Source organism: Lygodium microphyllum, chromosome 7, assembly GCF_053477565.2.
Source record: "Lygodium microphyllum isolate KBCC chromosome 7, Lygodium_microphyllum_v1.1.10, whole genome shotgun sequence".
Taxonomy (NCBI): domain Eukaryota; kingdom Viridiplantae; phylum Streptophyta; class Polypodiopsida; order Schizaeales; family Lygodiaceae; genus Lygodium; species Lygodium microphyllum.
In genome coordinates, this window is record NC_141141.1 from 156,737,004 (window position 1) to 156,749,765 (window position 12,762).

General features: G+C 42.4%; 1 protein-coding gene across 2 annotated transcripts in view; it reads right to left on the minus strand.

The window, feature by feature from the left end:
- The window catches only part of LOC148034127 (pfkB-like carbohydrate kinase family protein), a 33,406-nt gene that overhangs the window by 5,197 nt on the left and 15,447 nt on the right, over positions 1 to 12,762 (minus strand). The window lies entirely within an intron of this gene.

A 12,762-nucleotide genomic window follows, 5' to 3' on the forward strand; every position in this document is an offset into this window, starting at 1 on the left:
TTCGGTAGTCCCCCAAAATCCTAATTTTTAGGGCATCCTTCAACACCTATAAATAGATAGGCTACCCACCATTCAAATTCATACCTTTGGTGCAAGTTTTCACTCCTCTGTTGCATTTGGTTCATCTGTCATTGCTAGCCCACAAATTGTCTCTTCCTGCTTGCATTTAACACTCCATCAACCATGCGGCAGGTGGTAGCCTTGCCGCTATATCAAGCATCAATGTGCGACCTGCATTTGATCCTTCTCTCCGCCTGGCGGCAACTAGCGACCATCTCCATCCTGTTGGTCACTACATAATTGCTGCATTTGCAACCTTTTGCTGCCACCCACTGCTCATGCATCATCCACAGCTGCCACCTCAGTCTTCTGACCCTCCAGTGATCAGTGTTTGGTGTTTTCGTTGTCTTTCATACTCCAACTAGTGGTCAAAGCACTTAGGGTCTGTCTCCGGTGGACATCACTCTTCAACACTCCATTGCTCTATCCTTGGGCATTTTGTATACTCTTGTGTACACTCTTACATTCATTTATAGTATTTATTCATTTCAGTTTCTTCTGTCTGTGTTTTTCTCTATGTTTGAGTTTTAAGTTTTGCGTTTTGCGTTTTGCGTTAGGGTTTGAGTTTTGCATGTCTCTATTTGAATCTTTATATTTCAATCTTGGTCGTACATCTTATATTTCCTTAGTGCAATCTTGAGCTAAGAAATGCATTCCATACCGATTAGCCCCTTAAACACCCCCAAAACATGCTTATTTTATAAAAAATGCAAAATTGATATGCAATTCAAGAGAGTTTCTTTGAAATCCTAATTTAGAAGGATCCATCCACATCTATAAATTGTTAGATATACTCAATGCCCCACCCTCATAAGGTGCCACCAATGATCCATGGTGCTTTAAGTTATAAGGCCTCTATTATGAGGAGAAGCCATGTGTGAGCATGGACATTGGGTGGATTCTGACTTGTATATCAAATGAGGTTTACGTGACTGGATGGCAAGAAGGTAACCTTTGTGGATCTAGCCTTTGGGTTAGATAGAGTAGTTATGACGGTAGCAACTCAAGGCACAATGCATTGAGCTGTGGGGTGTGGGAGTTATCAAGGGCCCCTATTTTGGGGTCTGGGGGCTGCGGAAGTGGCCCCTGGTTGGAGGGTCTCAAGGGGGGCCAACAGTCCCTAATGAGGGTCCGAGGACAGCGCCCTCAACTCGATGGTAAAGGGAATATTCCCTGGCCATCTAGGGAAGGTTCATAATATGGTCAAATATGCCAACCAGACTACTTTCTCAGGCTATAAAAAGACGACCCCTCTAAAACCATCGTCAATCTACCTTTCAATTAGTCAAAACTTATTCCACTACCCTTAAGCTCTTCGCCTATCATCTGTCTAAATTGCCATCTATGGTCAAATATGCCAACCAGACTACTTTCTCAGGCTATAAAAAGACGACCCCTCTAAAACCATCGTCAATCTACCTTTCAATCAGTCAAACTTATTCCAGCTACCCTTAAGCTCTTCGCCTATCATCTGTCTAAATTGCCATCTAAGCTTCACAGTGAAAGCGTACAGATGGACAGAACCATCTTTGTATCAGTTCGTTTGAAATTAAAGCAATCTTTGTTCTTCTTATATTTTATGTGTATTCTCTACTCCTTGCTCAGATTCTGTCCACTGTGCCATGTAATTTCTACATGAATAGACACGTTGTCCCCATTCAATCTTCATCCCTTCTGTGTAGGTTTTTCGCATTCACATGAAGATCTTCACTATTAGCCTTCCTTCTCCTGCTGTCCAACCTTTGTGATTGCTGCCACCACCCTGTTTGCTGCTCCAGCACCTAATGATTGTCCTTCCAACTGCCGCCTATTGGCTCGTGCTTCTTCCACCGCTGCATTTGGACTCAGATAGCCATCGCCAACCCCAGTTGACACCTGTTTTGCTGCACACTTTGACACTCACCGCTTTACACTCTTGCCTTTATTTACTACATTGATTCATTCACTCTAGAGTTCTCTTTCTCTTTCTATTTGTGTTTATACTTATGCGTTTTCGAGTTTTGCATACACTTTACAGCTGACTAGCATCTTTAAATAGACCCAAAGCGCCCTTAATTAATGAAAAACGCAAAATTTGTGAGCAGTTCATGAGAGTTTCAATGGTCCCCTAAAAACCCTAATTTTTGGGGCACCCTTCAACATCTATAAATAGACAAGCTGCCCACCATTTATCATCATCCCGTTCGTGTAGGTTCACTCCTCTGCTACATTTGGTCCACCTACCATCGCTAGCCCACAGATTGCCTTCTCTTACTTACATATGCATAGTATTCAAAGATAGATGCTTATTTGAACAGCTAAGGGTTCAAGAATAGTCCAACTACTCCTACTCTATACATTAAGAATGAAGGGGGGAATTTGCTGCTCATCATTTTTATGTAGATGATATGCTACTCGTTGGACCTAAAGATGACAGAATTGCAGATTTCAAGGCTGAATTGAAGAATACATTTGCTATGTCAAATATGGGCCTCTTACATTACTATTTGGGAATTCAGTTTACCCAAAATCAGCATGGTATCATCATGTTACAGTCACAATATGTGGAAAAGCTTCTACATAGGTTTAATGAGCAAGATCGTAAACCTATGAATACTCTTATGGAGCCAAGGCTGAAGCTTTCTATGCATGATGGTAGTGAGATGATTGATGTTGCAATTTACAGCCAGGCTATTGGATGCCTCATCTATCTTTGCAACACATGGCCTAAAATACAATTTGCAGTATTTCACGTGAGCAAGTTTATGCACAACCCACATACAATTCATTGGCAAGCTCTTAAGTAGATCTCCCGTTACTTGCAAGATACTCAAACATATGCCTTGATATTTCTTAGGGGGGAAACTTACAGCTAAGGCTTACGGCGATTCAAATTGGGCTAGAGACTCAAATACTCGACAGTCTACTAGTGGATATCGTTTCTTTTTGGGCCATTCATGCATTTCATGGCTTAGTTAGAAACAACCTATAGTGGCCACCTCGTCTTGTGATGGCAAGTACAGGGCAGCCTTCACAACAAGAGTTGAATATGTGTGGCTGCATAGATTGTTAGTTGATCTACAGATTTCATTGGAGGGTCCTCCAAACATTCTCTCAAACAATCAAAGTGCTATTATAGTAGCATGAAATCCTATGTTTCATGCTCACATGGAACAAGTTGAGATTCAGTATCACTATGTCAAAGAGGTCTTATGCAAGAGAGATCAACTTGATGTATCTTCCCAAACAAGAAAATGTTGCAGACATTTTTACCAAGGCTTTACCACATTAGAAGTTTGAGGCTTTCCACAAGTCCTTGAAGTTATACCCTTTGATGATTGATGATCCTTGTACTTCATCACATTGAAACCATAGGGGGTGTTAGAATTTGCCAATTCTAGGCAATGCCTGATCTAATTTGTGCGGTGTGGACACTTACTAAAGTGTCAAAGTGTAATGTATCTTAGGACTTTAAATGGGATGACACTATGCTCTAGAGTTAAGTTAATCAAACTCTAGTTAGGGTATGGGAGGTTGGTTAGGTCAACCTTAGACCTTAGTTGTACTTTGTACTTTCATTGTGTTGTTTCACTCTTGAGCTGATACACTCTTCAGCTCACGCTGTCTACTGTCTATTGTCTCTCATTTCTCTTTCCTCCATAGCCAACTATTTCTAACACCACCACCTACAAGCTATCGTCCTACTTAATTCCTTAACATGGAGATATCCACCTCAACCACCCATACTTGTCGACTTGCTTTATTGACATACCACCCAACAATGCCAAATCGTTTGGGTTCCAAGGTTGTCCCACATCATTGATTTTCACATAGTGCGTGATTACCTACTAAATAAGGTAAATGTGGATAGCCTTAGGTGAGAATACAAGAGCGCACTGTCATTATGTGGGCAACCCAACAAAGGCTTGGAGCTAAGGGGATTGTTGGATTAGGCAACAACATAAGGCCACAAAAAGTGAATGTGGCTCACGGGTAGTGTCATGGGCTTCAAATAGTAGATTTGGGTACTATCTATTGTTTATCGAATCGATGATATTGCATCACCTTCTATAATTGACAATCCACATAACAACAATTACAATCAACAAACTTATGGATCAGTAAAACTATTACAATAATTATTGATAATTAAATCTAATTTGAAGCACACATATTAATAAACACTATTCCTAATTCCTAATTGTTCAATAGCTCTAGCACATATAATTGCTTCGGCACATAATATTGTAAACAAAAAACACCTTCACCACTATTATACACATATGAACACTATCAATGACCTACAATATTTAGCAATCACTTCATATATCATCAACTAAGGTGGTGTGGAAACCTAACTAAGAACTTACAGGCTATTCCCACGCACAAAGCTGCCAAACTCTTAAAGTTATTTGCAAAATTTTCCTTGGCCACTACTCCATTCAACCATAAATCACTCTACCCAATTACCATAACTTTAACTTGATTTAACCTTCTTCACTTTTGCTTTCTCAAAGAAAGCAAACAATTCAGAAAAAAAAAGGTTTTGAATTTCAAGCCAACAAGAGAACAAGATAATAGTGTCCAAGGAAAACTAACAAGACGAAGTTCTCAATAACAAACACCTCAAAACTTAAGGGGTCCTTAAAAAAGACCCAATGGCCATCCAAATGAAAAACATGAAAGAAACAATCAAATGGGTATCAACTTAAGAATCGCCCAAGCCCAATGAGGCTCAAATCAGCCCAAAGAAGGCCAAAACCCCAAATTAAGGGAATAAAACAAATATTACAAGTAGGGCTGTCCCATTGTCTTAAGCCTGTTCACTCCGCCAAAGCCTTTTCAACCACCTTCCGACCTTGCCTTTTATTGCTTGGCAGTCCCATTGCCTTCCACCATCCCTAGAATCTCCTGCCACTAAACAACCTACCACTACCCCCTGCCATCTGTAGTGTTGGATGGGGTTGCCAGGATTGTCTCACCTGCAACCACTCCTTTGCTGCACTTTGCTGCCTCATGAGTCACCACCCCCTCCCACATCGCCTCACTACTGCATCTTGTCACTCCCTCCTTCACTTGCCCCTTGTTCCACTTGTTACCATTGCTTGCTCATCCACTTGATGTCACTCACCCCCCCTAGCTGCATTGCTGGCTCTGCCACCTCCCTTGGCTGTCACCAACAACTAGTTCACCACTCCATGCTACCCCCCAATCACACACCTTGCATGTTGTTTGTAAAGATAGAGCTATTGGACTCATACATAGTATACAAATGGCACAATGCTCTATATTGAGGATGATGAGGTGATGCTGGAGACAGCGAGACTCGCACTAGAGGCGTTTTGTATGGCAACACATACCAAAATCAATCAGTGCAAGTGAATTGGTTTTCTTACAAACCTAGATTCTAGCAGTCAATGAGAACTCCACTTGGGTTTCAGATGGGTAAATACAAGTCAGATAATCAAGTACCTTGGTTTCCAAGTGGCACTGGACATCACAATAGCCCAATAGTTTGGCTGAAGTTGACCTACTAGAGCACCATCCGCCTCTCCTCGACGGGCAAGCCCCTAGTGGTCAACTAAGTGTTGTTGGCAAAACCTAGTACATTGCTTTGGAGCCTCAGCAACGCTTGGAGGCTCCAAAGCATTGTCTTTGGTCATGCAAGGCAGCCCAACTGGTGTGGAGAGAAGTCTACCATCTTCTCGCTTAGCTTGGGGTGTATATCCTTGGCAAAACCCCAAAATATATATAGTTTATATTAGATATGATGTATAATCTCCTTCATGTGGACAATCCACATTTAGGAGGAATGTTGAAATGTATAAACCCAAATTCTCCAATAGCTAGATGGACACTCAAAATGATACAAATAGTTGTATATATAAATCTTATGAATAATCAAAGATTATATCCATTAAGCCCAATCTTCATCAGGTTGGTCCAAAGTCTACATAGGTTGTTTCCCTTTATCCACATTAATGAGCACAAGGGTCTCGTTTGCTTCAGGGCCATCAACCATAAGATCTTCATTGACTAGCGGAGCCAATCCCCCATCCAAGGCCTTCTTTCGACATTTAGCCATGGAGTGGCCCAATTGTCTACAAAAAAAACAATGCCTTGCAAAAGCATAACATTTCAAGCAAAAGTGCAGTGAAGATATGTCAAGATTGTGGGAGAGAAGGAAGGAGTCTCACTTGTAGCTTTCTTGCTTGCACAATGGGGGAATACACACAAGGGTGGAGGCTGAAAACAGTTTTCCTCTTCTTAGTTGTGGAAGCCAAAAGAACTCAAGTACAAAGAAATAGAAGAACCCTAGATATGGGTCTCAAACCAAACTCAACTAACTAAGGTGGCATACTAACTGAGCCACGAACTAGAGTAGATAAGGATAGCTATCATGTAGCTATTATTCAGGGGCGGTGTACCAACCGCATCTGCAACTGACAAGTCGGTGACATAAATACACAACGGTCACCCTGGCGTATCACGAGTGGAGCTCGATATCTCAACACTCCCCCTCGAGCTCAATCCCAATTCCTGCACACCAAGCAGGTCTCTGAACTTGCGCAGCTTCTCTGCGCCCAATGCCTTCGTGAATATGTCAGCTACCTGATCCTCTGTGCTGACATAAACTAGATCAATAAGACCTAGTAAAACCCTCTCTCGCACATAGTGATAATGCACCTCAATGTGCTTTGTTCTAGCATGATAGACTGGGTTATTTGCCAAGTGTATACTACTCATGTTGTCACAATAAATGACAACTGGCCCATCTGTAGACTAATGCATATCATAAAGTAGCTTATGCAACCAAGCTACCTCACATGAAGCCATTGCTGCACCCCTGTACTCAGCCTCTGTGCTCGACAAGGCAACTGTAGGCTGTTTCTTGCTGCTCCAAGTGACTGCAGCACTCCCAAAAGAGAACACATATCCACTGGTAGATCGTCTATCAGAAATACTACCAGCCCAATCAGCATCAGTGTATCCATGCAACTGTATCTGAACCCCAGTCTCATAAAATAGTCCATACTGCAATGTGGACTTCACATACCTGAGTATGCGTCTAGCCGCATCCAAATGTGGTTTCCTTGGAGCCTGCATAAACTGACTTACCAATCCAACAGCATAGCTCAAATCTGGCCTGGTAATAGTCATATAAATCAAGCTTCCTACTATGCGTCTGTACATAGTAGGGTCTTCCAGAAGCTCACCTGCATCTGCGCTCAACTTCACATTCTGCTCCAAAGGAACTGAAATAGGCTTACAGCCTATCATCCCATATTTGGACAGCATGTCCAATCCATACTGCCTCTGCAAGAGCTGTATCCCACTTGGTGATCTAATCACCTCAATGCCCAAGAAATAACGCAGCTCTCCCAAATCCTTCATCTCAAACTTCTGCTTCAATAGCATTTTCACATGAAGGATATCTTCATCACTGTCACCTGTCATAATCAAATCATCAACATAAATGACAAGTATCATAATACCTTTCTCTGTTTTTCTCACATAAAGTGAGAAATCTGCCTTGGAAATCTGAAAGCCAATAATGACAAGATACTGTCCTATCTTGTTAGACCATGCTCTAGGTGCTTGCTTCAAGCCATACAAAGCTTTCTTCAACCTGCAAACAAACTCAGGATGAACAGCATGCACATAACCTGGTGGCTGCTCCATATAGACCTCTTCTTGCAAATCACCATGCAAGAAGGCATTCTTTACATCCATCTGATGTAAAGACCATCCCTTTGATGCAGCCATAGCAATGACTGCTCTTACAGTTGCCATCCTTGCAACCGGACTGAATGTTTCTTCATAGTCAATGCCATATGTTTGTGCATACCCCTTGACTACTAATCTTGCCTTGTATCTATTCACAGAACCATCAGCATTGTGCTTCACCTTATAAACCCACTTACAGCCAATTGCATTCTTACATTTAGGCAAAGGTACCAATTCCCATGTAGCGTTTGTTTCCAAGGCCTCCATTTCTTCATCCATGGCTTTCTCCCATTTTTCTTTTCCCATGGCTTGCTCAAAAGAAGTGGGTTCTGGTTCCTGTATCACCTTGACCATATATGCATAGTGAATGGCTATAAATCCATCATATTTCAGCCTATCCACAGGATACCTAACTCTGGTAGATCTGCGCAAAGTGGGTTCACTCCCAGGTGCTCTCAAAACATCCCTGGTCTTCCTTACTCCAGATCTAACAATAGAAGGAATACCCAACTCATCATCAATGCTCTGTTCTGAGCCACTGGATTCACCATCCACATAAGAGTGACCTGCATTCACATCAAACATGGGCTGATCAACCTTCTTTTTTCCTTTTCGTGATACCTGCATACCACTATCTGCATTACTTTGAGAAGATTCTCCTGATCTCAATCTGCCTGTCCATGGCGAAGAATGTGAACCACTGCTAGAGGACGCTCCAGGTCCACTAATATTTTGTGACTGCTGCTGTGAATTCTGTGCAGCATTACCATTTTGTGCATCTACATCATCAATCACATTTACTGGTTTATACCAGCTACTCATCTCATCAAAAACAACATCTCTGCTCACTGTAAACTTACGAGTAGAAGGGTTATAGCATCTATACCCTTTTTGCTGCAGAGAGTAACCAATAAAGATGCACTTCTCAGCTTTTGGATCCAACTTGGATCTCAGCTCATCTGGCACATGTACATAGGCAATGCAACCAAAAATTTTCAAATGAGAAATATCTAGTTTCCTACCAGTATACCTCTCCTCTGGAGTCATTCCATGTATTGCTGCAGTGGGAGTCATGTTCATTATGTAGACTGCTGTAGCAACTGCTTCAGCCCAATAAAAATCTGGCAAGTCTTTTTCATTGAGCATGGCACAAGATACCTCTCCAATATGCCTGTTTTTCCTTTCTGCAATTCCATTTTGTTGTGGGGTATAACTGCATGAATATTGCTACTTTATGCCATGCTCCTGCAAGAACTTTGCAAACTCATTTGAGAGGTACTCTCCCCCTCCATCTGACCTCAGGCATTTTATTTGCAGACCTATTTCTTTTTCAGCCATAGCTTTAAGGGTTTTGAAATGCCCAAAAACTTCACTTTTCTTTTTCATAAAATACACCCAAACTTTTCTGCTATAGTCATCAATAAAAGTGACAAAATAATGACAGTCTCCAAGAGATGCAGCTTTAGTAGTCCACACATCAGAGTGGATTAATTCCAATGGCTTCTCACTCTCTTGAACATGTCTAGGAAATGGTTTCCTTGCCTGTTTTCCAAACTGACAGGCTTCACATACCTTATGCATTTCTGCAACCTTGAATTTTGACAATCCTGCAACAATATTTTGGGCCTGCATTGATTTAAGTCGCTGTACATTAACATGACCAATGCGTTTATGCCAGATATCAATATCTGCAACTATACCGGTCCCATGTGCAAACATTGCTGCACTCAATTCAGACATGTCTGCATCCAACGTAAACATTCTGCCCTTCTTCTTTCCTTTTGCTATCAAGCGACCTTTATTTTTCATATCCTCAACAAAGCATCCATGAGGATTAAATCTGACCTGCAAGCCATGTTCAACCATTTGACCGACAGAAACCAGATTCTTGATAATATTCGGGACATGAAATACATCGGACAGGTATTTCTTTTTCCCATCCTGCATAGACAAGGGAATTTTTCCAATCTGCACAATAGAATGTGCACTATCATCACCAGTCTCCACAAATCCTGGTTTCTCCATTTTCCTTGCATCCTCCATCCATTCTGCATGACCTGTCATGTGGTTTGATGCACCTGAGTCAACATACCATACATCATTGCTTTCTTCTGCACTTGTCACAGAATTGTTCATGTGCTGCACCATGAACAAATACTCATTTCTGTCATCACCCTGTCTGCTAGAAGATGCATAATTCCCTTGTTGCAATTTTCCATTCATGATGTCATTCTGCTTTTTATAGCAGTCTTTAGCCATATGACCCATTTTACCACAGTAGTAGCATTCAACATTACTGTTTGCGTTTTGACCTCTTTGCCATCCACCACGACCTCTTTGGCTCCCCCTGCCTCTAGAGTTACCACGTCCTCCTCCATAGGACTGGTTTTCTTGAGTTTGCTGCATATTCTGATTTCTACTACGGCCTCCAAATCGGCCTCCTCTACCTCTGCCTCTACCTCTTCCAGCATTTGAGTAGAAGACAGCTTCTTTTGAAGTTCCTCCTGAAGAAGATGCACCACCATTTCTCTGTTTCTCAGAAATTAGAAGAGCAATCAACTCCTCAAAATCAGGAAATCTTTCACGAACTGAAATGGATGTCCGAAACTGTGCATAATCATTTCCTAGACCATTCAAGGTCACAGAAACTAAATCATCATCTTCCACTGGTGACCCAATGGAAGCAAGTGCATCTGCAATCTTCTTCACCTTCATATGGTAGTCGTTGATGCTCATATTTTCTCTTTGCACATTGTGCAACTCTTGCTTGAGCTGCATTTTCCTGGCTTGCGTATTTGTGCTATACATTTTTGACAAAGTATCCCATGCCTCCTTTGGCGTACTTGCATCCTGAATATGCACAATCATAGAGTCTGAAATGCTGATAGACAACCAATACATAACTTTCCTGGCTCTCTCATGCCATGCTTTAAATGCCTGCATTTGCTGTTGATTGGAAACATCAGGAAGAACTGGTTCTTCTTCATTTCCTGCAACAAATTCCCAATATCCTTTTCTCATAAGGAAATTCGTCATTCTAAACTTCCATGCTTGAAAGTTGTTCTTGTCAAGCTTTTCAGTGACAATCTGTGAAAGAGAATCAGATGCCATTACAGAAGACTGCAAAAAATTCTGTCACTGCAAAAACCACAGCTTCACCCTCACAAGGGAAAATCTGCAAAACTGGCGAAAGTGGTATTTGACCACACAGTCACTTCCTAGTGACGATTTTGCATCAACAGGCAACAGGGATGATTCTGTAACTCCCAATGTCTCTGCGCACAAGCATACAATGCAATTTTTACAGTAACTATTCACCGACCTGTAGAACAGTGGCTGCACAGCATAAAACTGGGCCTTTTCCTGAGTGCGTGCAGAAAACTTCCGCCTCCAAAACAGGCCCCGAAATGGCCTCAAATCAAAAAAATAAGGTCGCCGAGAGCTAAAGCCCTCACCCGCAGCATATACTGCCCTTTTGCTTCACCGCGAAGGGCGTCTCAACCTGAGACAATGCACTCCTGCACTTTCCGGCTGTGCTACCTGCAGAGATCTGCTCCCAAAACAGAAAATGAAAGCAACACTGCTCCTCTTACCAGAACACCGCGAGCTTGGCTTGCTTTCTTGAGCTCCTTACCACGAACAAGGCTCTGATACCATGTCAAGATTGTGGGAGAGAAGGAAGGAGTCTCACTTGTAGCTTTCTTGCTTGCACAATGGGGGAATACACACAAGGGTGGAGGCTGAAAACAGTTTTCCTCTTCTTAGTTGTGGAAGCCAAAAGAACTCAAGTACAAAGAAATAGAAGAACCCTAGATATGGGTCTCAAACCAAACTCAACTAACTAAGGTGGCATACTAACTGAGCCACGAACTAGAGTAGATAAGGATAGCTATCATGTAGCTATTATTCAGGGGCGGTGTACCAACCGCATCTGCAACTGACAAGTCGGTGACATAAATACACAACGGTCACCCTGGCGTATCACGAGTGGAGCTCCATATCTCAACAAGATATTCTAGGACAGACAATTTAGGCACAACCGGCTGGGCCTTTTGCGTGAGGCATCCATGATCCCATAGCATGCACATGCCGGTTGCGATTGGTAGCCTGCAAGATGAGGGGAACCAAAACAATGCCAATCTCTCTCATAGTATCTTTAAGCAAGGGCTAATATACTACAAGACAACTTTCCACTTCAACCCAAACCCGGCATTCCTGCTAAAGCAAACATTGGAAATCCACCAACGGCCTCCAAGCCACAACATGAACCAAACATCAATCAAAAAACAAAGGAACTCTAGCCAAAAGATCATCTTGATACCTTGCCAATTTGAGCATCACTTCATAAAAGCCTCGTTGGCCAACAAAGATTTCTTCCAGAGAATCCCCTTGCAAAATGGAGTGCAGCGAAACTCACCATAATCCTACCAGTGAAGAAGAGGATGGCCCCTCTTTCATAAAAGGATGAAAAAGAATGCATCACAGTCTTAGTATCCACAATGGCATCCAGAACGTCCTCTTTGTCCTAATCTAGAAAGGATTCGCAATTCACCTAACAACGTACTAGCAAACTCCAGCAAGTGTTCCCAATCCAACTCTTCGGAATCGTCAGCAGCCAGGGGAGCTTGCCAAATGGCTGAACCTCAGAGCATGGCTGCACCTCGGGACAACATGCCATTATTTCAATGCAAGGAACCATTTCTTTCACCTCCTCTGTATCTGAGTCAGGCCCCAAAGGATACACGACCTGATCAATAAAGACAGTATTCAACTCTAGCATGGTCAATGCCTTGATTTCAGCCGGCGCACAGGCCCTCTCACTCTTTCGTTCTCGGTCACTGTGATTCTCTGCAGCTGCCCTCTCTTCGTCTTTCTTTCACTCTCTTTCCATGCTCTGTTGCTGTGCGCAGGGGCAATGGGTCTGCACACAGGGCAGGTCACAGCCCAGTCTCCCAGGTCAGGGCTAGGTGCCCCGCAGGCAGAGTGCAGGGTGTT